This window comes from Cygnus olor, chromosome 3 (assembly GCF_009769625.2).
Source record: "Cygnus olor isolate bCygOlo1 chromosome 3, bCygOlo1.pri.v2, whole genome shotgun sequence".
Classification (NCBI taxonomy): domain Eukaryota; kingdom Metazoa; phylum Chordata; class Aves; order Anseriformes; family Anatidae; genus Cygnus; species Cygnus olor.
Genome location: NC_049171.1, coordinates 117,317,316 through 117,345,111, shown reverse-complemented (window position 1 = coordinate 117,345,111; position 27,796 = coordinate 117,317,316). Strand labels below are relative to the sequence as shown.

Here is a 27,796-nt window from a genome sequence, read left to right as displayed (position 1 = left end):
TGCCTGGGCCTCCTAGTCGATGGTTCTGTACTCTCTGGGCCTTCCACTCATCCTGTAACTCCCTGTTGCCCACTTGCGGGGCCTCCCACTGTTAGTCTCCAATTCTCTCAGCCACCACTCTCCGGGCCTCTACTCTCTAGGCCTTTCACTTGCTGGGCCTTTATTGTGTTGGAGACAGTGCTGTAAGACCTGAACAAGACATAGCTGCATAATGTCTTTACTGCAACAGAAAGGTGAAGCCCTTCAGAAACACATACAAAGACTGAAAGCATTTATTGACACTTCTAGTGAATAAAAAGAGTCAGCAGCTGCCCTCTTTCTTAACAATGGCTGATTTGGGGAACCAGCACCTTTTTGTGGTTTTTCCTTAACTCCAGCAGAGGAGTACAAAACGGTAGTAAAACAATGCAAGAACAGTGGTCCTCCAAGAAAGATGAAATACGTCAACCTCTTATTTTTCAATAGGAAAAAAAAAACAACCTTGGTACAAACTCAGGATGAAACTATAAAAGAGCCTGTGAGTAATAGAAGGTTGAAGTACCGATCTTACAATTATGTTCTCTCATTAGAGAGAATATATTATGGCTGGGATTTGGGACAAAACACCAGGGAAAGGGGTTGGAAAACTCAAAAAAAAAAAAAAAAAGAAAGAAAAAAACACCTTGATAGAACAATTAAAATTTGCCACACAAAGGAATTAATCCTGTCCAGAATGGAGTTCCTGGAAAGCAGCACTGTGAGATGTTTCATACAAACTACTGCAAGAAAGAAGTCCCAAGTCAGGAAGGTACCACGAAGTGAATGCTGGAGACTGCAGAAAACAGCATGTAACACTGTCCGCTCTGTGGTGAATGATACAGGTGAGGGGACGTGCAGTAGTAGCCAATGGACATAGAAAGGGAAAAACAAAATGTATCAGCAGCAGTGTCAGCTCTGATCCTCCTGGCAGCGAGCTCTGCTGTTGTGCTGCAGTGTGAGGATGGATTCAGCCTAGGGAGGAAAAAAGAGCATTAGTGATTGTGAGTACACAAGTCAGTGTGCAGTGTGTGCCCAACACCAGCAGTATTAGGGAGAAAAGAAAAAAAAAGCAATATGGAAATTAGAATGTTAAATCTCAGAAGATATGGCAACTATGGACTTCTAGCAAGTGCATGCAGGACACTCTTCAGAAGGACAGGAGAGTACCCCAAGGAGGATGTAGGAAACTCCAAGATGTGGGAAAGCTCCCAACAGAGCAGGTCTGAAGGAGGAGACACAGGCCCCTCATCTTTATGTACAGGTGTTTCTGTGGAGATGTAAAAAATGAACATTTCCAATTGCCTACAGAGATTCTCTTGGAAATAGGGCTAATGGTAAACACGTTCCTGTGCTGCACATGTCCACGGTGTCCCTTTCACTCACACTCAGGACCCCTTTGGGGACTCCTTCCTGCAATGCTGTTTGGGTTGTCTTTAGCACCTGCAGCATTTCACGGGAAAAAACAATTTCTTGGCAGAGAAGAGGTCCAGGGTCTGCACAGGTCCTGGCCGAATCTGAAAAAAAGAAGGATAAAAGTATAATCAGAAGCTTTAAAAAACTTTAAGAGTGTGTTGCCAAGCAAAACCTAAATTTAACAGAAGTTTAAGGGAAGAGAAAGATGTGCAAAGAAGCCTGACAGCCCAGTGACACCCAGCTGCAGAAGAAACAGGAGTAACATAAACAGATGCTAGACCTAATGTGAAGCACTAAGGTCTACAGACCCCAACAAAGAGCAGATGAACTCATTCTCTTCAAATTGTATTGCCAAAATGAAGACCTGGTCTTCACATGACAGGAGTGCTAAGAAAAATGCAATGGTTGTTGAGACAGAAAAGACTCCTCTTTTGGCCTCATCATCCACTGAGACTCTTGTTGCTTCAGCCATCAGTGCTGACATGGGAGAGGGGAGCTGTGCACTGCCCACTCTGTGGGTACCAGCAGCCCCTGGGACCCCCACCCCCTAACACGCGGGAACTCAGCTTGCTCAGTGCGCAGATCCGGCCACTGCTGCACCAGGAATGGGGCACAGAGTGGCAGCCTGCTGAGCCCCACGGAGGCAGCACCTTGGAAATGTTTTACACGGGAAGACTGGGTGTTTCATCAGCTTCCAGCAGGAAGACAGAGAAAGCCCTCAAAAGTGGGTGTTCTTCCTCGGAAAGCTGGGCCAGAGGAGGAGCATGGTGAGGCAGCCAAGTCTGTGGACAAGACACAACCAGAACTCATTAACTCACCGCTATGGTGCTGCTGCTGCCTCCAGGGAGACCACACAGCAGCACAGAGCACCCCAGAGACTAATTGAACACAGTTAATTATTAGGTGGTTTAGGATATATTTGCATTTCTTTATTGTGTTTTTGTTGTTTGTTGTAGTTATTTTTGGCTGAGGAAACTCTAACTTACAGAAGCTTTGAAAAGAGGCATTTTGAATGGACTCTTGTGTCACCCAGGGGTTGGGGTGACACATGGCTTTGCCACCCCCGTCACCTCCAAGCCCTTTTGCTGCCTGCTGACATAGGAGAAGAGCCCTGAGGGCTTTTCAGGATGGCAACCCTTGCCTGGTACCTGCTCTTGCAAAAGTACATCACAAAATAAATGAGCCCCATGTCTCAGTCAACAGACCAGAGATAGATTTCTGCTGGAATCTACAAAATCTGAAACCTGAAAGAAATAATTATATATTTAGTTAATGAAAGCTGGCAGCAGAATCACAACCCCCTGAAATACCAGCCTCTAAGTACGGACATAGAGCTCTAGATTTAGCTGGCCTAAGACATTGTTAGCTGGAAATCTGCTTAGAAACATCACCTTTGTAAACGTGGGTTGGTTCATGCCTTTGCACCAAGACCTGCTTACTGTTGTGGGTTTACACAGACGAGCTGAAGTACAAGGCACGATTTAATATAATGGTATAACCAGTATAACCACATCAAAGGCAACAGAGAGACACTTACTTCCAGTGGAGGATGCATTCATGTGATTGCCATTTGCCTGAGATTGTGAGATTATATGAACACTGAAATTTAAAGCAAAAGGGGGTGCAAATTAAGCAGACTGAAGCAATGGGAAATGCTTGCATGTGTCTTTGTGAAGCCAACACGTAGAGGAGTTTTGTTCCAAACTATCTGGAATTTTTAAGCCATTTCTCCTGAGTATTTCACCCACACTCTCACTAACCTGGCACAAGCTCTGAACACTGAGAACAAGGGATCCGCTCTGCAGGGAGTTAATTCCTGGCAGCCAAATTCATATGCGGTGCAACTCTTCAGACATTAGGGGTGTTATCCCCAGGGATAAAATTGGCCAACGGCATCTGTATCCAGCCTGGATGAGCAGGAACGGCTTCCTTGACTTGCAGAACTGATTTGTGCCAGCTCCAAATTTGGCCTTGTGTCTTTCTCTTTGTTCTGTGTATAGTTAAATAGACAAGATGAAAAAGCCATGACTAATTAGACTGTTAAATTAAACTGCTTTAAATTTATTTTATGTGATGCATAAAGTTCATAAAAAGAGGTACCCAGAGTAGTATCAGTGACCTTTCTCCAGAAGCTGCAGTCCACCCGGATGCTTTTTTGAACCAATTGGCTGAAAACTCATGGATTTCTTAACACCTTTTATTCCCTCTCTGCCACTTTCAAACCTGAAGGATTTATTTTTATCAGTCCCTCACCCACATAATGACTTTAAAATTCCTTAGGTTCATACCTTAAAATATAGCTGGGAATTAGAAGTAATGCCAATTAACAAGTCAAGGCTCAAAGGCACTGATGGAGTTAGCTTGTACTTCTCCCTGGAAAACTGTCATAAGTATATATAAGAATCTGCACACCTCAGGATTTCAGTTTGGAGCTCTCTGCCTGTTTGAAAGAGCCTTCTCAATGATGTTTTCAGCCTTGCCACCACTGCAGTGCCATCAGGCTGGGCAGCCCTGAGCCAGAGGGGTAGTGGCCAACCCATCCTGTTCCAGAAGAGCCTTTCCCAGCAGCTGCCTCCTCTCACCGTCGCAGCACCTCCATTTGGATGGGCTTGGCTGGCGTGTCTGCATTTGGACCCACGGGCCTGCCCTCATCACACCAAAAAGGCAGTTTATGTGCTCCAGGCATCAGCTGATTCCTGGATCTGAAAGCCCTGAATTTCAAGACAGGCAAAACCCCCTTATTTGATATGCACACGTTACTCCCATTCCCATTTACCAGGCACGCACATAAAAGGCGATTTGGTTAGACCTCGTGAGCCTCCGCTTCAGGATTTGGCACATTACGGGGACCTGACTTTAGTTCCCAGGTCTGTCCATGTCTTCAGGCAAGTTATTTCACTTCCCCCAATTCAGTTTCCTTGTCAGTAGCAAAGTGGTGTTTGCAATATAAAGCAGAGCACTCTCCCTCCAGCTACAGAGCCTTGTTTGTCTTACTGGAAATGCCACTTTTGCCCTTCAGGGTGCCTTGTAAGGGGGAATTGGGGATCGGGAGAGACAAAGAGTAAATTGAGTCATTTGGGGAGAGGGACTCACTTGAGAATTTTGTCAGGTGAGCAAGTTTTCTTTTTGTTACCACGAGCTACTTGCATGGTCTTATTACCAACACCTTTGCTGTTAAAATGACTGTCCCTATTTCACACTTCATTAGAAGCGATACCGGTTATTTACATCCCAATTCCAGGTTTAGGCTTTCTGTGCATATGTTATCACCATCAGCCGAGCCCCAGTGGCCAACCCAGCCTGCTTGAAATCCTGCCTGCACGTACCTCCTGTAAGAGCTGCTAGGAGCAGAGCTTGGCCCTCTCCAATCCCAGCCCAAGGGAAGTGGTGGTGGTGACCGAGTGGTGGTGTGAGACCTCCTCGTATCCTCTGAGCCCATGGTCATGCTGCCCGGTGCTTGGTTGGGCAGGGCTGCGTCCTCGCGGTGCTGGGACAAGGCACACCAGCTTGGCACGGTCCAGCTTTTCTTTTCATGCCTGAGGAAGAAAACCGGGGAGGTTAGATGGCTTTTTGGAAGGCTCAAGTTGTATATTGTGGCTGTGGCATCCCCAGTTCCATGCTGCACTTCCCCACTTCATACTCCTGTATTCAGGAACGATGTATTTTCAGCAAAGGTGTGAATATCACTCCCTTTGCAGCTAATCCTGACACGCCAGCGGCCCACAAACACTGTATTGCTAAGCAACACTTGACAGAATCCGTGCCAGGTTGTGTCGGTCCCTTTTGATGTTTCACAGAAGCATTGTCATTTCCATCTCTGGCATTGTTTCCAGCATTTTGGGTGTCAGTGTTCCTGAAAACCATCACAGAAAGGATGTTTATTGAACTGTCAGAGGGTGAATGATTGACACTAGGCACAAGTACTTTTCATGTTCAGGTTTTGGCATGCCACAATTGGATTATTTCCTGATAAATGCCATCCAATTCTACCAGATGGACCACTGAGAGATATGCCAACCTGTGTGAGAAATGGAGTAGATACTCAGTGCCACTTATTGGTAGATGTGTGCTTCTCCAGCCTATCCTTTTGTGTAGCTGCAGGGTATTTTACTGAAGCAGTGGCTTTTGTGATGCTCATAATTAGAACAGCATGGCAATTTTCATCGTGGGAAAGGGGAGATTTCAATGCCCAAATTTGATTTCCTTCACCTGACTGCGGAAGTGTGTTACCTGTTCCTCTCCTTTCAGATTTAATGTGTGCTCTGTGACTTGAGCATTAGAGAGCCGTGGATTTTGGAAGTCGGGTATTTCACATATTTAAATATTTTCAATAAACCAATCCTCTGCCTTCCCGTTCGTCTATTCCTAATGGCTCATTTACAGATCCAAATGCAATACAAGGATTGTGGGGCAGGTAGAACATCTAAGAGAATGCATTACATGTACCTTCCAAAGTTTATTAAACAGCTGAACTCATTTCACTGGTGCTCAGCCAGGGAGCGGGTGGTTATCCGTGCTCTCGGGATGAAGGAGTGGCAAGAGGCAGCAGGAGGGGCTGACGCAAGCCGGGGATGGATGTCAGCAGGGGGGTGGTAGGTTGAGGCTGCCAAATCATCTCTGGAGCTGTTTGGGGTGTGTGGGGAAGAGGGACTGAGTACGAAGAGCCTTTCCATTGCTGCTGGTGCCTATGCTGAGCAGAGCAGGGAAGGCAGCCCCCCCTCGAGCCCCCTTGCGCAGGTGCTGGGTGAGGAATTGCCACTGGGCACAGGAGCTTTGCTTTAGTTGAGCTTGGTTTTGCTGGGTGTTGGGGGGGGGAGGAGGGGGAAGTTGCCTTCTGTTTGTTTGGAGTGACATAGGGTGAAATCCCTAATTCTTGAGGATGGGAACTCACAGGTCCATGAAAATACATTTTTTTCTGTCTGAACTGACCCAGTAGTGAGACAAAAGAAACATTAAGTTATCTATTCCTGTACTCCTTGGCACTTTAATATATACATAAAAAGCAGAGCCTTTGTACTATACCTAATGAGCAGAAGTGAATAATGTGGTATAATTAGCTTCCCTTTCTCAGCCTGCTCTCTCAGATATCTCAGCACACTTCTGACAACAGCATGGTACAAGTGGTGACTGGTGCCTACATTTTAGATTTACCATCACTTCATTGTTCTGCACTAACACATTTTTCATCTTTGCCATTATGATGGCCTTTCTCCGCCGTACTTATTTCTGCATTTTAGCCGTTGGCTTAGTCACTGCCAGCTCAAATGAAACACAGCTCAGGCAGAAGCTTTGGGGTGGAGAGGCTGTTATTGCACCATCCCCTCCCCAGAGACCTGTGGTCAAACCCCTGGGTGCGCACACGCATGCACACCTAAAAGTGTGTCTGACCAACAGCTCAGCCCTGCCATCACCTAAAAATAATACGTAGAACAACAGGCAGTCCTTTTTGGATGGCCTTGGTTAACTAAGGCCTTGATCTTGCAATGGTTTCCACATCGGCCAATTTCTGTGTCTCACCAGGGATCTCAGAGCTGCTAATTTCCAAAGTTCACAAAACACACAGAAAAAAAATATATATACAAAAGAATATAGCTTTATGCACCCTCCTACTATTCCAGAGCAAAACTCTGAATAATAGTCTTTTTTGTTTTGCTGCTCCTACGAAAGGGAGTCAAGAGGCAAAATGATTATGCAGGGCTTTAAAAAACAGACAGATCAAACAACTCCAGCTCCCAAAAAAAACACCCTGTAAAATGATGTAAAATGATGGTTACTTCCAAGAAAGTAACTAAAATTTTACTGCAGATTTGTTAGTAAGCTTGTAAATCAATTCAAAACCAATGCTGTTTAAAAATCTGTTATGCACAGATGCAGTAAAACGGAACACATGCAGGTAATGCCACTGGTGCTGAGAACTTCAGAATTTCCTTAAAGTAATAACTTTAATTCAGTTCTTTCTGGCATAAACTTTTTCATCCCATTATGTCAAAAACTGTATTATCCATCCATTTGTCTGTCAGAACTATTCCCCCCGGGCCCATATACCAGTGGTTCTTCTATTCTAAACCTCCCCATTACATCCTGCTATCAAGAGTCACAATTTTCAGTGAAAGTCTCTTGTGACTTTTGACAATGTTTTACAGTGAACTAGACCAGGAAGCTCAGAGTTAAAGGAAATCTTCCATTCTGGCAATGAATATGTAATAGGCATTACACTGTGCAGTATACCAAAAATGTAAGGTTCATTAAGTCTTTCAAAGGCAAGAACTTCCATGTAGCTTTGAATGAACCTGTCTTTGCGATGGCATTAGCAAATGATATTTGGGGCTAGGAAATATTAATACTACACATTAAGGAACAAATTTGTTTAAATGTTCTGTGGCTCTGCGTGGATGCAGATGATCCAGGAATAAATAAAAAGTGAATAGTTGTCCAACTTTATATGTAAATTGTCTTTGGCTTATATGCATAAGAATGCTCTTTGCTACTAAATTCCTTCATATTAACAAGTGGGAGTGTAACTAATATATAAAATAAAGTCATTCTCTTTAATGAGAATGCTAAATATTTTAGAGAAATGCACAGCTATGAAATATTGTCAAGGGCATTTTTATACTTAAGTTTAAGAACACTTATGACTTAACTGTTGAATAATTTAACACATTCAGCCTTGAAGTACTATTTATGTATGTTTTTTAATGTTCATACTTATGTTGGCTTTTCTTTGCTAAGGATTTAGGACCTTTGATTTCTGTTTATAAAATTTACATCTTTAATCTCCCAGCTCTGTGCATTTCCCTACTTGACTCCTGCAACAATATAGGCGAAAAACGCTGAGAGGAAAATGGACCTGAAAGCCTCGTGCAGCTTGGAACGGGGATTTTAGCAAGCATAAGGACAGATTTTAAGAAAATGAGCTCCAAGTAGAAAACCTTTATAAACATCAGCCACCTGTACGGCTTGGGTGGAGGATTTGCAAACGAGTTTACAAGCTTTCTCCAGTAGGCGAAGAAAGCCCCACCGAGCGCCCCAGCCATGACTTGCATCATGTCAGCCCTTTGTGGGGAGCCCCGGGGCATGCCCGGGGGGTGACAGGGAAATTCCCCGCACAGCTTCTTGCGTGGGCAGGGGGACACAGCTGGCGTGGGGGATGCCCCTTACCCCACTAGGCGCCTGGCTCTGTCCCACCGCCGCCTGCGCTGGGGCATGGGGGCAGCTCTGAGAGCTTTGTGAACGTTAGCTTGAAAGCTAAACTACGTTGGCACCCAAAATGTTGGGGGTGATTTGGCTGACCACCCCGGGCGAAAGTTCTGCTGCGATATCGCATGAAATTCACCCTGGAATAAACAAAAACATCGACCGAAACTGTTTACAGTGTATCTTGTCGCCTTTCATTACTGTATTTTGCAACACGCTGATGCTTCGTGACACAGCAGATGTAACTTGACGTGTCATACATAGAGCAGCGACTTTCAGGAATTTCTGAGACACATTTCTTTCAAAAAGCGGCGTCTCAGCCCAGCAGCTGGACCACGAGTGCATTTAAACCGAGGCTGGAAGAGCTGGGCTACGATGCAAAGAGCATTGCACATGGAATATTTGGTCTGACTTTTTGTCTGTATTTTATATGCTACAAGCCATAGGCAGGGAAATGGACAGATCATCTAGCACGATGGATGAGCTGCTGCCAAGCCGATGTTACTGTATAGCTATGGGCCCCTCAGTACCCATTCTGCCTCTGATAGTCATCACTTGCCAGTGTCCAAATGGATTATATATATCTGGCATGTTTATGGTATAAAGGAAGATGAATCTGAATATCTGCGAACCTTGGGCTCACAGGATGATGCATTTGGAAGGGAAAGCAAGTTTTTCAAGGGCAAAAAAAAAAAAAAAAGTTGGTAGGGTTTTATCAAAGGTTATTAACCTAACACCTCCTCGCATCAGGCTGCACTACCACAACATTAAGAGATCACTTAGCTGGGCGGACAGAAGGAGAGTGCTACAATTAAGAGCGAGAACCACCACATATTTGAGTGCAGGGACGTCTTTCAAGCTGGAAACCGTACGTGGTGGTCACTAGCATAGCGAGCTGAGTAATGTCTTCAGTGCTGATGTTGATTCAGACAAGCAGATCAGCAGGAGTAGTCAGAGGGAGCTGGTCCCATGGTGTTCACAATGTCTGGGCTGGTCGTGGCTGAGCAGGAGACCCTGGAAGGAGGAGAGCTGGGGGTGCCAGCCTGCCCTGCAAGGGACGCTTGAAAGAGGCGTCCTGCTGAGCAGAAGCGGCTGCTGGGGCACATCAGCCTGCCCCCACAAGTGCCTCACGAGCTGCTGCTTTCCAGGGCATGGGCACTCTGTGCCTGGAGAGGCAAAATGAAGAAGCCTGGACGACTAGCAGGGACATGAGATACAGGATGATGTAGGGTGAGGAGGAGAAAACTATTCCCTTGCAGCCCTGGACCAGATCCTCCAGCAGTGGCGATGGGGGGTCTCGGCGCTGAGCCCATCTGCACCAGCTCAGCATCCCTGAAATGTAAGTATGGCCCCACTGGGGTCTTTAACTCGGCACCGCTGTCAACACTGTCTTTGCATCCTGGGAAGGAGATACCTAATTTGCTCAGAATAACCGCTTGCTCTCTGCCTTCGCTTTCTGACAGACCTGAACAAGGAGGTAATTTTGTTCCACAAAAGCAGCATTAAACGAAAATTTGTAAATAAATTGAGAGAGAATTGGAGAGTGAAAACACTCGTCATCTTCCTTAAATTAAGCAACTCAGCATGTGTCCTTGGGATATCGGCAAAGGGATCCAGAAATCTCAACGGGAAGTCAAGATTTACAAGAGGAATTCAAGAAGAAATGAGTGCTGCAGCTGTAATGCACAAACTCACAATCTTCCCAGGCCTCGCTCCTTTAAAAAACACCAAAACCTCTGGATCCTGTAGCTTCAAGGACCTCTTTTCCAAGAGTGCCTCCTGTAAAGCTTTATTTCCTTTTGAAGCCTGCTTTCTATTTTATTCTGGTTTTGGTGTTGTTGTTTTTTTTTGTTGTTGTTAAGAATATATTTAGGTAGGAACTGGCCTTTACATCCACAGACACTGTGGCTATCAGTCAATCTATCAGTAAACCGCTCATGAAGTTCACTAGACAAAGGGTTAGCACAGCTAGTACCACAATAATGTAGAAACAGAAATATTACAAAGTAAAGGCTTATAAAATAATAAAAATTCTACTTAGTTCAGATACCTCCCAGTGCCTTTGGCAAAATACCTTAAGCATTCCACATAAGGCGGGCATTGTCTTTATAAGATGGCACCTCATAAAATGGTATTAAATATCACCAACGGGGCTTCATATTTCATCCAGCAGGGTTTAGGCCAGACATGTTCTATATCACACATTATTAGAATGACATCTGCTTTGCAAGTTGTGTACCCAGGAGCATACCTTGATAACTCATTTCAGCACTCATTCTCGAGGCTTCTGTGGCTTCGTAATACCTAATATGTTTAACTCATTTTGAACAGAAGTCTAAAGCCTGTCGTGGCCCTCTGGCCAAAACTGTAGCTGTCAAGCAACGGAGCCAGCTATCAAACATTACTCATTTATCATTAGTGGTGATGCAGCTGTACAGAGAAATGTACCCACTGAAGTGAAGGGCTGTCAATTGTTCCCTGTATAATACTCCTCTTCTCAACAGGGCATTTCTCCATGGATGTATAGCTAGTGCACTTCACTACTTCCCCATAGCACAGAATTTATAGTAGCAAGGAAATGGGTTACATATTTTCATTTAAATGGGTCTGCCACAAGACGAATAAAGCAATCATCAATAGAATCTATAAGCAGAGAGAGATGCGATGCGCTGTTTATAAACATTACACATACGCATGTGTATGTATAAGTGTGTGGATGCGTGTGTGCACATATACGCATGCGGTGTTTATAAATAAGCTCTCTAGATCTGTATCGGTATTTAAAAACTGGCGCATGTTCAGTATTAAGGGCTCCGCTTCCTCTTCACTCACCATTTCCATAAGAAGACTGGAATGTGCAATTTAGGCTTCAAATTTCCATGTCTATTCTGCTTACAAAACTCAAACACACGCTACCTTGAACTTCGCTATCCTCAACTCTGCTCCCCAGGGAAGAAAGCAGCCAGATTAAATCTATATGAGAGATCTCCTGACTGCAGACACTGCTGCCTTTATTCACAAAGGCAAAGCGCAGCAATGGTCTGGGAAAGCACCACAGTTAAGATAGTATCTCAGGCTCCTTTGAACCACTGCTGCATGCAAATATTTGTACACACCATTATGAAGGAAGTGTGGCACAAGTCCCTGAATTTTCACTTATCTCCACACAAGCGAGATACAGAGGAGGGAGACAGACTCCAGTGGCAAAGAGCACAGCGCCGGCACCCGCGGCTGCCTGCCCACTCACCCAGCGGGGCTTCTCCTCTGCAGCCCAAAAAGGCCAGAGGGAACTTGCCTGTTGCTTTCAAGGCATTCACACAGCTGCAAAGATTTCAAAAGCAGGCACTTAAAATCAGGAATCCAAGTCCATTTCCAGTGGCCAAATGGAACATAACTGTTACTTGTATCTTAAATTCTCTTCTCCGTCCACTTATGCCCAAGTTGCTGGAAAACGGAGATGGTCATGATGATCTGTGCCTGCGACATGGTTTCAGATCTTTTGAGCAAGAAGCGACTTCAAACATCAGTCCCATGAGTTGTGTGATTCTGAGCAGGTATTATGCAAAGCCTTGATTTTCTACCCAAATTGCTACCATCCCAGATTCTCCCCAAACTACTTTGCTGAAAACTTTGCGAACTTTCTCCAGAGAACTTCAAGAAAGCTTTCTGCCCAACATGGTGCAACTAAGGGACTGTAACTGTCATGCTTTTGGTCTCGTTGTGCAAAGTTCCCATGAATTCTACCACAAGTAATGCCACCTGGTTAACAAAACAGCAACTAAACAACTTTATATGCATCATTACACATTTCTGGTATACTTACAACGTAGGTATAGAAACCCAGTGACCAAAACACAGCTGTACTTCAGTGCTGTCCCATGTTTAAACATGGTTGCTGGCATCAACACGATTCTCACCCGTAACAGGATGAGTAATATGAAAATGGAGGAAGCACGCAGCCCTGAATGTTGCAGACACCATGGGACTGCTTCTGGGGAAAGCTCCTCTCCACCGGGAACAAGCCAGCTGTAGACACAGGCAAAGCTGGAGTTGCCTGGGGCAGTAGTCTCTTGAAGGAATGCCGCTGGGAAGGGGAGTCCGAGTCCCACAGCCTATTTTGTTTATGCTCAGGATCATTTTTTTCTCTTCTTCCCCACTTCTGAGCATGACTTACATGCCATGGCGCAGAGACTGCCCACTGCCTATTCCTTCCACCCTGGCCCCGGAGCAGAAAGCTTTGCACTGCTTTGGAAATACAAGCACATTCCATGCACAGCTGAAAATGAACACAGCAGAAAGGAAGATGATGAATGACAAACTTTTCCTGGCAGATGTGAGCTATAAAAAAGATCATGATGTGGTAAAACAAGTTTAACCAATGGGGTTTGCCAGAAACGCAGCGAAACAGGCTTCCAGCGTAAAAATGAAAATGACACCACCAGATTCATAAAAGGAAAAAAACAAAAAAAAGGAAGAAAAAAAATGAGCCTATCAAACAAGCAGCAACTTGGGATGCAGTGGGACAGTGGGATACGAAGAAAAGTGGAAACATGAAACCATCCACTTCTGTTTGTGTGACTTCCTTCATTCATAGCCCGTGGTCTGGGCTGGGGCTCATCGTGTGCCACAGATCAGGACCACAGCTGCTAAGCCTCTCTCTTTGACCTGATCTGATATTATCTGCATTTCCAGCCGCCCTTGGAGCCTCATGTTCTCATGTTACCATGGGTCTGCACCTACTGCTCTGGTCCACAATAAACCTAGACACATTTGTGTTCACTCATTAGCTTCATTATTTAATCTGGCTATGTGCAGAACAGCACTGAGAGGAGGTGGTAAATGGTGGTTTCAGTAGCTGCATTTTATTGTTAAACCAACAAAACTCACCACTTGAACATGGCCCCTTCTTGTTTTCAGCCGAACCCTGGACAGAATCCATCTTTCCAAGTCGGAAGGGATATACATGACTGCGTAAAATCCCAGGAGCCTCTCCTCAAAATAGCCACAGGGGTTTGCAAACAAGTCACACCAAACATCCACTTCACCCATTCCCCCAGGGCTAAGCAAGCTCTCTCTGCAACACTCCCAGCTGCTTTTTGCTCAGAGGGTAGCGAGGCCAGAGCACAGACCTTTAGAAACATACTACAACTAGACTATGTAGGAAAATTACTGACTTCTAAAAAGTCATTTTTGTAACATTACATGCTAGTAGAAATTACAGGTTCAGTTTTGACTACCAAGTTAAGCAGGGGCTGGGGAAGCAAGCTGTCAGCCCACACAGGAAACAGACACAGCTGAGTTCTCTATGCTAAATTGTATGCCAGGCTGCAGAGGTCAGAAACTGCTCCTGGAAGAAGACTGTCTCTCTCAGGGATGTGCACCTTCCTCAGGTACTGAAGGATAATTTCTCCATCATGTCCTGGAAGGAAAATGTGAATGGTAAAGGAGCCTTCCTCTGCAATGCTGAGGCTGGCAGGGTGAGACCAGGCTCCTGCCTGGAGGGGTGGTTCACGTGGTTAGCAAGACAACCTGTGCTGAATCTCCCCCAAAAGAGGAAACCTGTTCGATGTCCACCCACAGGACGTCTAGGAGTTTTATGCTTCCTCCTAGCTCTCCCAAGCAAAGTGCCAGTCACCACTGCTGCTCACACACGAGTAGCTGTATCTCACTGCAGTTATCTTTGCTTACTGCTTTCACTCAGGTCCAAGCACAGCACCGTGCCGTGCGGCACCAGGCCTTACGTTGTCCTCTTGGATGCTTTTTCCACTGTGCTGTAGGTGACAGGGTGGCTATGAACCAGCATGAGCATGCAGCTATGCTCACCGCCTGTGCGCGCACTGATTCATACGTGATTAAAGCAGTGTCTGGGCAAGAAGAGCTGAATTAAACAGCTTTGGGTGACTAATTTCAAAATGAACATGTCCTTATTATTGCACCGTGGCTTTTTAAGGTTACATTATTTCCTACGGGAGACCCATCCTTCCCATCCTTGCTCTCCGTGTAACCCCACTGCACCCCATGCCCCATCTGTTTCCTAACCCCAATGCCTTCCTCTCTCCAGACTGTTCTGTGTCACCTACTCCACTTCCCAGGGGAACATGGTACCTGCAACTGCGTGGTAGCAGCCGGGAAGCAGCGAGCAGAGGGGCAGCAGGAAGGCTGGGTCCACGCTGTGCTTGCACTGCCCCAGCCCTGCAGAAACCCCCTCCTGCGCTGGGTTTCTGTGCGAGTCTCGCTGTCTGCTGCGTGGGGTCAGTGTTCGTTTGGAACATGCCTCAGTGCACCGCTCCTTCCCACAGCTCTTCAAGGTTTGCATTACGATACAGTTGGTGAGTCATGCACAGATTAGTCACGGAGGAGATTTATTCCTGTCTACAGAAAGTCCAGCATGAGTAAGGACAATGTGAGTTTGGCACCAGCTTGTTTCGGTTCTGGCTGGTGCCAAAGGTAAGGTGACTTTGGTCTCACGTGCCCAGGTGTGCGGCTCTGACTGGTGGGGCAGACAGGGCACGCGTCCAACCTCATGACCTTCTGCTGAGACCAAAGACTTTATCACAACCAACTCAGGATGGGACCAGCTCATCTGAGATGCCCCTCTACAGGCTAGACACTGAACAGACTCCCACTGATTATGGACTTTTGCTGGGCCACACCACCGATGCGTGGAAAGCTCCAAGTCCTGGTGAAGCCTCCAACCAAAGCGTACTGGAAAACGATAAGTTGGATGAGCTCTTCATTGAGGCTGATAGCAAAATGTCCCTGCAAGGCTAGAGTTTTACTCTGTAGTGATGTAATTATGCAGGTAGCTAATTTCCCTATAAATCTACCAACCACAGAGCAAGTACTCTCTAAATTACCCATGGACATTTTTAACTGCAAAAATTGCTTTTTTTGATTTCATAGGGACAAATATAATGTCCACCATTAACAGCACATTTCTGACTGGGAAACTCTCTGGCATTCAGTTGCCATAATGGTAATGTTTAGCTAATTATTATTATTTTTTACATTCTGAATGTAAGTCGTAACTGCTGACTGCAGTGGTAGTCACAGGTCTGCAGGACGCTTACCCAGAACCTGAGCTTCTGAAACGAGGAAATGTTTTCATTCATATTTTAAAATTCCATTCATTAACAGGTGTATATGGTTTGACTTCTTCAAAGTATGCTGCAGACACAGCCTAATAAATCTCCATGACACCTCACTGCATCTCCATTTTATAGATGTGGTGATTCGAATATATCCAAGTGAAATGACTTGCCCAAGGCTAATGAAGGAATCAATGTCAGAGACAGGATTAAAAGTAGAAAAATTCCTGGCCCCCAGTCTCATAACCTAACTGTGGTCTGCATTTCACTCATATGAAAACAGGAAAGGGAAACATCTATTTTGAATATTGTGAAAAGTAGTTCATAGCAGATGGGCAGCCTGATGTTATAAAATTGCTTTACCTTGTCATAAAATATCAATAATACACAGGATGTGGTTCTTGTCCAAGACTACAGCAAGGTGTGAACGGCACAGAATGTGTCACTGGTGGCTTTTAGAGCAGCAGAGGTTGCACTGGAAGTGTAAAATGAGCAGTCTTTGAGATGTTTCTCCTGCCCTATTCCTTAAAACCAATTTCTTACTGTGTGTTACACAGCTGGCAAAAGCTGCTTTGAAGCTGACTAACACCAGTTCAGTACTGAACCTGCAGCAAGATGCCTATTGTGGCACCTCAGAGGTGGAGCAAGAGGTCTGTAATGCCCGTTTCTCAAATACACAGGCAGTGCCCACTGACAGTTTTTGGTGGGTCTACCCACCTATTTCTTAGATCCTAACATAGAGCTAGGCAGCATCTTCACTGTTGCCAAAATGTAACAGGAAGACAATGCACCTGTCTAGTTGTGTAGAAGAATAAATTAAAAAAAAAAAAAAAAGGTACACTTGTGTCATTAAATATTGATGAGTAAGATTCATTGACTGAGTTAGAGACAGTAGGATATGGCTTGAAATAAAACCCCAGGAGGGCCACACCCCCTAGTATGCCCAGGGCCATCCCTTTAAAGGTAAGACAATTATAATTAATTGAGCAATCTGACAGAAAGCATACATCCATACACTGGAGCAGGAAGTGACACTGTGCACAGAGCCATCCAGGACACTTGAAGGGTTAATACTGGTTCACTAGACCAAGGACAGTAAATTCTGCCTGTGGCTACCACCAATCTATTGTATTATTATTGCAGGCTTTAGAAACAGCTTTTAATTTTAACCCTTTCCAACCCTCTCTACTATCTTCTCTTTACATAATTGGCTTTGAATAAAATTGCATGGAATTTTCCTAGTCATACCTTTCAATTATTTCTTTTCACTTTCAGCATATACAATATTGTACAGAAAAAAAAAATCCAAAGAATCTGGGCCTTCTTCACCTATCACTTTTAACTCTTAAAGACCAAAAACATTGCCAGAAAACAGGGCCCCTTTCATTCTGTTGTGATCAATCCCCACTATCTGCTGCAAGGATCACTGGAGGATCCCATCCACTATCTATTGGGAACCATGGTGCGAGTTTCCGGAGTTCTGACAAACACACAAACTAAATATAGATAACCTTGTCCCTCTTTCAGTCTTCCCGATACCTGCATACGTCGACCAAACTGCATTTTTAAGATGATGTACTGGGAGTTGTTCACACCTGTAAGAGATGACAAATCAAACACACAGGACCTACTGGTTACCTCTAATGAAAAAAAATCTCATTATTGGTAACACTTTCAGCAATATGCTGAGCACATCACCAGCCCATAGACAGGCAGAAGTGAAACAACCGATGGAGAAGGGATGACACGAGGTAGTGCGGGTGACAGCAGAGGACTGGCTCAGTGACTCGGGAGGTCCTTTCCAATCCTACATTTCCACGTTCATGTGTTCATATTGAAGTTGATGGGAGACATTTCCACCAACTTCAAAGGGCTTTTATCCAGCCCCAGTTTCATTTCTTTTCAATATATAGATGCAAGAGTAATGTCACACATGATTTTCGTGAGACGTGCTAATATACAATCAGTTCTGGAAGAAGCAGAATGAACCCCAGTATATAAATTGTTCATCCCGAAACGCTAAACATGCCAACGTCTGAAAAATACACCTCCTTCTATCTAAATTGCAGATAAGTCCAGCAGCATCACAACTGAATTTACAGTCATCATTAGCCATAATCAATTATGCCAAATAAATATTATCTATTTGTACTTTTGGGAAGTTATGTAGACACGGTGAACAAATAATTTGGTCTGGGGATTGGCTCACCAGGGCTGGTCCACACCTCCAGCAGCAGCAGCAAGGAGTGCCCCAACTTCAGTGTCCCACTGTGAAACCTGCACCCACAGAGCTTAGTGTGGAAGGTTATTTAATGGGTATGGGACAGCACCCACTAGCCAGAGGAGCAAGCCACAAAATGCTCTGAGAAGTGTAGACATCTAATGCGGATGGCCACAGAAAAAAGGAGTGAGAAGGTAAGAACTGGGAGGCTGTATAATTACACAGTGTTTTCTTCTCCTCTCCTTTTTTTGCATTTTTTTTTTAACCAAACAGGCATTCAGCCTGTTCAATACAGCCACTCCAATATGTTATCTAATGGCTTCGTCTTTACTTGTAAGATTCCCCATCTGTGGCCAGACTGTGCCACTGCCTCATTCAGCTGAGCAAGAGAACAACATTCATTCACTCACTCAGATCTTAGGAGACAGGTCTTGCTCTAGAGCAACAAAAAATGAGCTGCTCCTTAGTCAGGTCTGAACCTTTGCACTTAAGCCAGCCTTTGATGAAACTTTCCTCTGGATTTCAACGCTGCTTTTTATAGCTGGGCAGTCTGCTCGCTCCCTCTGGCTGCGTCCCTTTTTTTGTTCTTTACAGTGGTATCATTCTGATCTATGTGGTGGTCTCACATTTTCCTCTTGAGGTTTCTGCATCAGCCTTGTTTTCAAAGCCAAATAACACAAGCAATGATTTATAATCTGTAATTGCTTCGGAAAGATGGATGTTCAGACATAATCAGTCCATTTTGTTATTTTTTCACCTATTACACAGTAGCTGCTTCCCCTGTTTGGATGCTTCTTTACTCTCCTTTTCTGTCTCTTTTCTCCTCATAATGTACTGTAAAACTTTAAGTGATTCATAAAACATGGAAAATAGTATCACGTCCAGCTTAGTTCTCCTAAATGACAGTCATTTCCTCCTACTGGGTTCATGGTGTCTCTGAGGAGGACACCCCATGGATGGATTCAGCCACCAGGGGCACTAATACAGCCACCTGCTACAGCTCCTCAGATGTCGTGGGTCTTTCTCATGACCAGGACAGAGAAATGACCCCACTCCATGAGAAAAGGGATGGTCCAAATGCTAAAGACACTAGATATGCTTCATGGTTGTATCTGTATCTTCACACATACCAAAGAGGTGTCAACCTGCTGAAACCTGTCGTGTGTCCTGTGGGTATCATGTCAGAAACCCCAGTGTCAAGAAAGAGAAGGGAGGGAGATTGAGGCACATCTGAGCTTCTGCTCATTAAGTACAGGGAATGCATCTAGGAACAGCAGGCGCAGGAATGGGAAATCAGCACTGATTCAGCTCCTCATTGTAATACGATTGTAAGATGGTTTAATCGGTTGTCTTCTACTCCATTCAAGTGCCAGCTTCAAGTCATGGGTGTCAAAGTCCCACAGCCAGCAACAGAGACCTTGGGGTCTTGCCATGGCCTTGCTGATGACATCTGAACAAACAGGGGAAATCACATGTGACAGGTTGGCAACAAAACAGCTAGTTTTGAGAATAAGGGCTTAGTCCTCACTCCACTGTCATGCTCTGCAGCCAGCTAACAGCAATCCCGAGAGACCCTTTTGTGCCTCAAAATGAGCGATGCAAGGACACTGACAAATGCAGCAGACAACTTGTACATGTTGCAACACTCAATATCCAAAGCAGAAGGGTCTTGCATGAGGACCAGCGGAGTGTCTTCGTTTCTGAAGCCCCGCATGTTCCCAAAGCAGCCTGGATCCACAGGTGGCACAGGTCTGATGGAGTCAGATCGAAGCGGAGTTCCTGGACAGCCTGTATTTGGGTGCAGAGCGGCTCAGACAGACCTGCAGAATTGCTCCAGCTGACTTCATGATTATCTCATCAGTGGCCACATGTCACAGAGGAAACTCAGTCATGGTTTGCCTTAATTTACAAGTGTCATCTCCTACAAGTGGAAAGAGGAGCATGAGAACAGCAAAGCTGAACTGATTTGTTCTGGCACCAGTACTGCAATGTGGCAAGATATACCTACGACTGTCACATACAAATTTAGTAGATAGCATGCTTGCTTTTTATTTGATTTTTAGCAGGTCTCTCCACAATAAATATAAGAGCAGAATGCATAAACAAAACACTTGGCACTTACAGTTTATCTTGGTGACGGAAAATTTGATTGATGAATAATAAGTTCAGAAAGTGGCAAATGTTCAACATAGGGCTAAATAACCTTTTGTTGCCTTTTATTTTTTTTCACAGCTCAGTTTCTCTTAGCTTTTACTCTTCCTGCCTTGAAGTTGCTTTGTTCTAGTGCTTCATCAGCTAGTGGGAAAAAAAACCTGTCCTATCTGTTTCTTATATTTTTTCACTGATCAAGTTGCTTATTGCCAGGGAAAGACTTGAAGAGAGATCTTCTGCGTGTCACATTGCTTCCTCCTTTCTCTTTCACTTTACTGGGACAGAGCCTGTGAGGCAGACCTTCCTGCTTGCAAAATGGTAATTTTTATCCCAATTATTATGATTACTGCAATACCAAAAGAGAGGAGGGGTGCACACAGGAAAGCAGAGCAAGGTGGCATGAAGGAAATTCCAGTCAAAGTAGGCTACGTTCATAAAGCGTAGAAGAAAACAACCATTGTACAGAGAGGGAAACTGAGGCACAGAGCCTCACAGTGCATTGTGTCCAGGAGCATATAAGGAAGAGAGTGGCAGAAGGCTGGAACGCAAGCTAGACCGCGCGGCTCCCAGTCCTGTGCCTTAGCAACGAGACCACTCTGCCTCTACATGCAGGCTCAGCGAGAAGAAGGGGCAACCTTCTAGGAGGGAAATCCTTGCCGGATTAAGCACTTTGCCTGCTTTTCTCTTCTCACCCCTTTCCTCCTTCAAAGCACGGAGGATGGGGAGGGGGCAAGGTGGTGAAACGGCACCCATCCTCCCCCACTCTTCATCCCACCCCACATCCAGCGGGGTATCGGGGCTCCTCAGCGGTCCCCAAAAGCTTGCACCCTCGGCCGGGGAGGAGGGATATGATTTGTAATTGCAATACTTTCATTACTGTCTCTTAGTTCTTTGCACACTAATGTCAAGAGCTTTGTCTTTGTAGTGTTATTGGCATTTTTCATCATATTCATGAAGTGTGGGTCAATTTTCTTCAAAAGGCTCACTTCACCAACTTGCCACAAAGACAGACAGTAATAAATTCTACTAGTGCACAGCGAAGGCTTCGTAGCTGCAAGCAACAATAAAAAGCAATGAGCTGGGTGTCACTAAGTAACTCCAGTTTACACTGCATTTTCTTCTTTTATTGAAAACTCAGAATATGAATTTATTAATGAATACACAGGCCTACTTTGAAGGGGTGTGGGGGGGTCCAAGTCAATTTATTTGGTATTCACACAGTGTGTGCCTACATTGTATTGTTTCATCATTTTATGGCCAGGCACAGCTTGTTAGGCTGTGGCCCTCCAGAAAAAAGCAGGCTCATATAGCAACACCTTGACGTAGATGTACAGCTGCTTTCACTGTGGCTGTCTCACCTTTAGCCCCGTCTGTCTACTGCCGGCTTTCATTTTCCGCATTCATACATCAATAAGCTTTGCATGCTGACACCTAATTTTGCAGGCTACTTTGGTTATGGAGGCCGTGTTTTGCATATCACTACCCACCCCCTTCTGACATCTACTGCCTTTAAAGAGGGAGAGAATAGAGAGAGCACGAAAGAGGGATTCTTTTCTTCTCAGCCTAATCAGAGATTTCTTTATATTTGTCAAAAGCAGATCTGCCAAATCAACTTTAATTGATTCTTCCACAGTTCTCGTGTATGATTTTTGAAGGACTGGGCTTGTGTTCCAAGACACAGTGTTGTGTTTCAAACAAATATGAGGTTTCTACAGCAAATCAAATTTGGATGCCAATTAGTTAGCATTTTCCATTCCAATTAAATTTGAGACCTTTCTGATTTTGAAAGACTTGTATGTCTATGCATGTGTGTATGTATGTATTCGTGTGCACTATCTGTATCTATTCTATACATACATAAAGATATATATGTATAAAATATTTAAAGTGCCCTCGGTGCTCTAATAAGCAGGGAGGGGTTATATCCATCCATTTAAATATACATTTTGGAGGATTTTTTTCTACCTTGTTTATTTCACAAGGGCTTACCAGCCCATTCTAACCTGTTATGTGACACCGCAAAGGTTTTTACTTCTCAGTCAGGTGGCTAATGTCATTATATCGTTGACAACTCATAAAATGTTATAATCTAATAGGGCTTTCCCTCCCCACACGCACTCAGTGAAAGCTCATTGTAGCAAAGAAAGGATTAGGGGCAAAAGCAAGATTAATGGTTAAAAAAATGGAAGCAGGCGGAGTCCGGATGGAATACTGTAGCTTAAAAACAAATATAATTTGTATATTAAAATGCATCTTTATCTAACTGGATTTACTCTAAATAAGCCAAGCATACTATATAAGGTATTTCCTACTGGATACTGCATATTTCAGCAAAGCCTATGTATTTGTTTTGAATGAATTTTAAAATAAATTTCTCAAAAATCGGGTTTTAGGCAGACTTAAAACAAAGACTAAAATTGAATCCAACACTACAGTGATGGGAAGGAAACAAAAGCTTGTTTAGATCACCTAGAACTAACCTGTGCAGTCACGGTCAACCATAAAACTATCCGTGACAGGATTGTGCTGCGGAGGAGCAATCGTCCTGGCACCCGGGGCTCCGATTGCCACACAAGGCACAAACGACCAGCCAGTGAGTGTTACCCTCTTGGGTCCCCAAAAGGACCTCAAGACAGACAGACAACCCAGCTCCAGCAGACATCAGGAGCAGGCAGACCCAATCCTGTACTCTTCCAGGGCCTCAACAGCACCACAGCGAGGAATTCACCCCCAAGCAAATCTCAGGTGGGAACAAGCACATGCCTGCCTTTCTTTGGCAAAGAGATTAATTAGTTTGTTCCTGTTATAAAACATAAGTAAAGGAACAAAGACCTGAGCTCAAAAAGGTGAGAAAATCCAGACAAAATTCACCAGCAGGGAAAAACAATAAACTTCAGGTAGGTTGGAGCTAGTCCACCCTGCATTCTCTATTCTGTCCTCCTACATGTGACTACTAGCCTAAGCAACCAAAAGCAGCAAAATGAGAAATTATGATGGCTATTGAACACTACTCACAAATTCAGTGTCGCATCCGATGTCAATTAGCATGCCTGTTTACATAATTGTTATACAAGGGGAAAATCTACAGTATTAAACAGCCCTCAGATTCGCATTTCTGGATAGGCTTTGTTTTCTGGAGTGTTTAGCACACATAAAATAAAATCCGTGGGAAATCTGTCTGGCATGAGATCTTTGACGGATTCATATTAGGAGAGGGTTTTTATGTGGTTTTAGATCGAATTTTTCATGAGAATTTCTCTTTACACCTGGGTTAAAACAAGCCTTTTGGGTGAAAAATGTTCAGACTTGCTGATAGCTTAAATTTTGATTTGACTGAATGGACAGGTTGAGAAGGGAAATTTCAAAGAAGTATGCAAACATTTTGAAACTTTCAAAGCAAAAATGTCTCAAGCCTTTCATATGAATTCTCTTTTCTACTGTGGTATCCTTTAATTGCTGGCTTGCATAAAAACCAAAGAGGTCAATGTTGAAATAAAACTCTGAAACCAATGTTGAATGTTAAACTGGCCTTTTACGGTTTTGTTCTTTTTCCTTTTTTTTCTTTTTAATCAGAAAAAGTCCAGAATTTCATTTTTGGTTCAGCTGATGATCAATTTTTCTTCTATATTTCAGGAAGTCTGCAATAACACACCAAATCCTCTACTTATCTCCCATTGTGCTGACTTCTGTAAAAAATGTAGCCCTTCAAGCTACAAAATGATACAGGAAAAATCAGAGAACACACAATAAAGTCTATAAAATTATGAACAGTATAGGGAAAGCAAATAGAAAAGAATTAGTCATTACTTCTCACAGCATAAGAACTAGGGTGCACCCAATTACAAGGCAGCAGGTTTAAAATAGCCCATAAGAAACACTTTTACAAAGAATAACTAAATTATGCAACTTGCTGCACAGCATGTTGCAAAGGCCAGGAATATAAATGGATTTGAAACGCGATTAGACAAATTCACAGTAGAGGTCTGTGGAGGACTGCTGAGCACCACGATCTGGTGCTGCCTCGACTTTGGAAGGACCAAATGTGCTGCCTGGTCTGAGTTGGGCACCTTTCCTCTCCATGCCACATGTCCTGATAGCGCTCCGGCCATGCAATCACACCCGGACCGTGACATCACCCTTGCAAAGAGAGGATGCCCACGATGCGATATCGCAGGGAGCCACAGGTTCCTCAGGGACCTCCTTTGCTGGCTGGCTGTGGTGGCAGACCCTAAGGGGAGTGGCGAGGAGGGCTCCTGGCCAGAGCAGTACCTCCAAACCCCCGAGGTGATCACACCTCTGCCAAAGGCACGCGAGGCCTTGATCCAGACCACACATGCAGCAAAAACAATAGTGCTGATGAGTGATTAGGTTTCTTTGTCTGTAAAGTGCTCGTACCAAGGTGCACTTGTGTATCTGGTATGCAACGGTGCTGTATATTAAGGTCTTTATGTATTTGTCACTTGATACTTAATTGTAGGGTAAGCACAAAACAAGAAAATTCAAAGAGGGCCACAGGCTGTTCCGACAACGGTGACAAGAAGTGCCCTGTTCAGCTGTAGGAACGGACTTGAGAAATCAAGATGGGCACATGAATGTGCCGGGAGTGAGCTGTCTTTAACCGCTGGCAAAGACCAGGGCAGAGGTTTTCAACCATTTTTTGATTTATGGACCCGTAACACTTCCAGTGGAGATGCGATTGCCTGTAGTAGGGAATTAAAGCCGCCTGACAAAAGGCTTTTTTCGGTTGCCTTTCAGGCACCCTTTAGAGAGGTGGCTCAGAGATGCTCTAGGAGATGTGGCCCACAGCTGGAAACCTACAGGCACAGGAATGAGCAAAGAGATGGGGACAGAAACGAGGAGCATCTGAGTTTGGGGTTTAGCTTTACCACCCATCATTCCATTTCCTATCTAACTGTGATAAAAAATAATAGAAAAGACCTTCATCTTCCTTCACAGTTTTAAGGTTAACAAGGACTATTAGATCATCTGCTCTGACCTTTTACATCCAGAGGCCATCAGATTTCCTCCAGTTTATGAGTACCTCCATAAAATAACAGCCTATATTAATTTCAATCATCAGTGAGGGAAATAAACCCGCTCCAATCAGAAACGGATTTGTCTGAGGTTCAGTATGTGCCGCTATGGGCACTCTCATTATTCACATCCTTTCTAATTACTCTACTATTTTCCCTTTATATCCACAAACACGTTGTTAAAATACTGGGAATATTTAAATTACAGTGGTATCCCATTTTGGTCACACTCTGTGACCACAGTAAAAAGGGTCCCCAATGGGAAGATTTGGATGGCCTAACCAGACAAGGAAAGGAAAAAAAAAAAAAAAAAAGGGAAAAATCATCATTCTCCCCATCTCACATAAGTCCAAAGAGATTAAACGATTAGTCAAAAGTCACCCAAAAGTTGGTGGCAGAGACGGAGCTGAAATCTACTTTCTCAAGTCAAATCCAGAGTTTTAATCACCCGAACACCCTTCCTCTCCCTTCATTGCTTTCATTTATCATTTCAGGCTAGGCAGACTACATCGAAATGATGGCTTTGTGAAGCATAGAAACACAGTTTTACGGGCAATAAACAATAAATATGAAACTGAGAGACATCTCCACGAAACCTCCCTTCCAAAAACGAGTCCATTTTCTTTTCTTTTCTTTTTTTTTTCCTAGAAGATGGCAAAAGCCTTCCCTTCCCCTCCTGCCCGCACCCCTCCGCCGGGCTCCGCCAGCTCCCCAGCACAGCACGTTGGCTGTGGGATGGCACCAAGCGCTCCCTCTCCCTGCCAAGATGACAAAGTCCTGGCTGGCTCAGCCGCCGCCTCTGCCAGTGTACCAGAGAATCGGTTGTGCGATTTCATTTAAGCGCTGCTAACTAATTATTAACTGTAGGCTCAGCATTCAGGGTGCAGACAATGGGATCAGCCAGGCACCGCTCCACTGGCGGGGGGGCAACACCGTCAGCACGGGTTTCTTTTTAATTATTGTGCAGTGGAATCAGTCCTGGAGAAGCGAATTGAAAAGTATACAAAATTCTGATTAATAACCAGGGCGGCTTTTTTTTCAGTTTTTCTCCAAGTTCCCGCCCACAGGACCCCAACTGTCTTTTCAGCTGTAGTACCAAAACCTGCATGCACTTTAAAAACTGGGATAAATCATTTTGCCTTACAGAACTGCTCCATGGCAATGAATTGTGCAGAGCTGAGCCCTAAACCAGCCTCTGAATCCAGACTTCTGTGTATTCTGTGTGTGGAACCAGATTTGAACTCTGAGGATGACTCCTGGATGGTCTTGTTTTTTGGCACCTCCAGACAGGACATAAACCACTTGACAGGTTGGAGAGGCTCTGCTCTGGACTGAGGCCCAGATTTTACCATCTCAGGCCTTTGCTTGACGCTACGCTTTGCTTTGTGTAAAGGCTGAACCCATAAGGTACCTATGTTGTCTCCTCTCCCAAGGAGAGCTATGCATCCCCAAAGGTGGGAAATCTTTGTGATTTAGAAGCTAAAAGGGTGGTTTAGGACTTGTTGCTTGTATCAACAAGTCTGTCTTGTTGAGATAATTGTGGTTGCACTTCTGTTAATGTCCAGTGGGGCAATTCAGTACTTTCTGCCCCTTTCCCAACTGCACTGAGTAAGGGAGGCTACTCTGTCATCAATGACCTAGCCCTACTTACTGTTACATCCCTGAGAATTTGACTCTCTTTAGTGATGGTGGTTGTCTGGAGATGTCACTCGTGCTACTGAAGGCTGCATTAGAAACCACACGTGTACTGGGGAAGCTGTAGAAATCTTCTTTCTTTTCATACGGGTTCAGCTAATGGCCAGTTTTCACCATGAATCCGAGGAAAATAATAATAATTTGTCCGGGAAGCATTGACTTCTATATCCTCTAGGATTCAAGTCATACTGGCTCTGTTACCTTTAAACTGCCAAACTACAGACCAGGTCAGGTTCACTGTGAAAGTGGTTGCAGCCTCATTCAGAAATTGGGTGCAACTCCAACCCTTAGCTTGACTTTGCAAGGTGTTTCTTCATTTCTGGCAGCCTATTAATTAACATATTCTCATCAAACAGAGAAAGCCAAGTGGCATTTTTATTCAAAATAATAGGAGAAAAAAAGATTCCAGGTCTTCTGATAGAAGTGCTTCATCCTGGAAAAGCTTCACTCCATGCAAGGGAATTCATGAGCCGTGATCTCCACTCACTCCTATCAGAGCAGGCACCTCAGATGGCAGCTGGAGTCTCTCCTCTCTCTCCTCTTGCTCACAGTCCTTCTAACAGTGGAAACACATAATGTGCACGGTGTGCCGCTGGGCCCAGCTGAGGGCTTCAGTGCCGAGGAACCGGCAGCCCCGCCACAGGCTGACCAGCACCCCAGGAGGCACAGCTCCTCCCAGACATGGAGCACACGAGCAAGGGCTGTCACGACCAGGGATAAGGAAAACCACATTGTTTAGCTGCAGCCAGGGCAAGGATTAGAGTAAATAGGCTGCTGTATCGCACAGAGCGAGCACGTGTTAGGGTCTGAAAGTGAACTCAGCCCTTTCGCGTGGCAGCCTGTGCCGAACCTGCAATGAAACCTTTCCCGTAAATAGAGACATCAGAAGGAGACGACATTCCCCAGGGGCAGGGAAAATGTTATGTGAATCATGCCTGACTCTGCTCAGGAAACATATCTCTTAGTTCTGAGTGAAATTC

At 44.5% G+C, this 27,796-nt stretch overlaps 1 long non-coding RNA gene across 1 annotated transcript in view; it reads right to left on the bottom strand.

Annotated features, from left to right (window-relative positions):
• Positions 1 to 221: 221 nt before the first annotated feature.
• Positions 222 to 27,796, bottom strand: part of LOC121067236 — a 140,934-nt gene continuing 113,359 nt past the window's right edge. The window contains exons 2-4 of the long non-coding RNA XR_005818190.1: positions 4,758 to 4,967; positions 1,402 to 3,421; positions 222 to 990 (exon numbers count right to left, since the gene is read on the bottom strand). This is a non-coding gene — a long non-coding RNA (uncharacterized LOC121067236). The remainder of the gene's footprint in view (positions 991 to 1,401; positions 3,422 to 4,757; positions 4,968 to 27,796) is intronic.